At 28.5% G+C, this 1,571-nt stretch overlaps 1 protein-coding gene across 5 annotated transcripts in view; it reads right to left on the bottom strand.

Moving 5' to 3' along the window:
* Positions 1 to 407: 407 nt before the first annotated feature.
* Positions 408 to 1,571, bottom strand: part of LOC106876558 (uncharacterized) — a 265,778-nt gene continuing 264,614 nt past the window's right edge. For all 5 annotated transcript variants that reach the window (XM_089347610.1, XM_089347611.1, XM_014925155.3 and 2 more), the window contains one exon: positions 408 to 1,571. This exon is cut by the window's right edge and continues 3,926 nt beyond it. The gene's annotated coding sequence lies outside the window, so the exon portion shown is untranslated.

Raw genomic sequence — 1,571 nt, 5'->3', positions numbered from 1 at the left:
AAGGAAGAAAGTGATGATGAGGACATTAAAATGATGATGATGATGATGATGATGATGATGATGATGATGTGCAATATCAGATGTAGTTTGACTGGTACTTATTATATCAAGCCTTGAAGGATGACAGGATCCACTTGGGTAGGAAGAGTAAACAGTAAATAAAGGAGCACAAAGTTCAGAATAACCATGTGGTTTTTTTTTATGTTTATTTATGGTTCAGAAGAGGCAGTAGACATAAGCCCTTTTCGTAGACATTCAAAACTAGTAGGAGAAAATAAGGAAGCGATCCTCGGACTGGAAGCCTCACCTGAATGTTGTAAACAAAGTGGAACTCTTTGAAAGGCATCCAAGGGTGTGGTGGTAGTGGTTGAAGCAGTGAGTGAAATAAGAAACACCAAACTCAGGAGTTATCAGGTATCTTTGTGATTTATTGGCACGTTAACACAGTAATAAGAACAAGGAAAACAAAAACAAGTCTACAGCATAAGTGAAAACAAGGCTGTGGGTGGGGGAACATGTTGGGGCAGTGCTTGGCACTTTGATCTTTTGATGGGTAAATCAATAAGAGTAGGGGTGGGAGAGGGGGTAAATATCACAATGATTTTCAACATCTAGAAGAACATAGGCAACTGTAGTTCATTAGTTGCTTGATGTGTTGCATTGGAATAATAAACACAACTGCAGAATAAATGATATACTGCATATGTAATGTGTATGTGTGTGTGTGCAACTGTGTATAGTGCACATATGTTTGTAAGCATGTGCAACCATGTGTAGTGTGTAATATATATGCATGTGTATGTGCAATACATATATATATACTAATACATTTATTGAAATACTAATGGATTTAGATATGTGTATATGTGTGTATGTAAATATATATATATATATATATATATATATATACTTCTACTTGTTTCAGCCTAATGGCTATAGTACACGTATTCACACACACATACATACACACATAATTTCAGAGATCTCCATATATATATACATATATATATATATATATATATATATATATATATATATACATACATATATACATACATATATACATATATATATATATATATACATACATATATACATATATATATATATATATACATACATATATACATACATATATACATATATATATATATATATATACATACATATATACATATATATATATATACATACATATATACATACATATATATATATATATATATATATACACACATATATACATACATATATATATATATATATATATATATACACACATATATACATACATATATATATATATATATATATACACACATATATATATATATATATATATATATATATATATATATATATATATATATATATACATATATATATATATTTACTTGCATTCACCCATTTAACACATACACACACACATATGTGTGCGTATATGTATATATGTAGACATATACACACATACATGCATACATGCTCATATGCACACAGAATAATTAAATGCGTTTAAGAAACATTCACCAGTTCTAAATAGGTTCTCAACCCAAACTAGAAAGCATGTCTGA

This window comes from Octopus bimaculoides, chromosome 2 (assembly GCF_046866305.1).
Source record: "Octopus bimaculoides isolate indiv1 chromosome 2, ASM4686630v1, whole genome shotgun sequence".
NCBI classification, from domain to species: domain Eukaryota; kingdom Metazoa; phylum Mollusca; class Cephalopoda; order Octopoda; family Octopodidae; genus Octopus; species Octopus bimaculoides.
The sequence above is the reverse complement of the archived record's forward strand: the minus strand, read 5'-3'. Positions and strand labels throughout refer to the sequence as shown.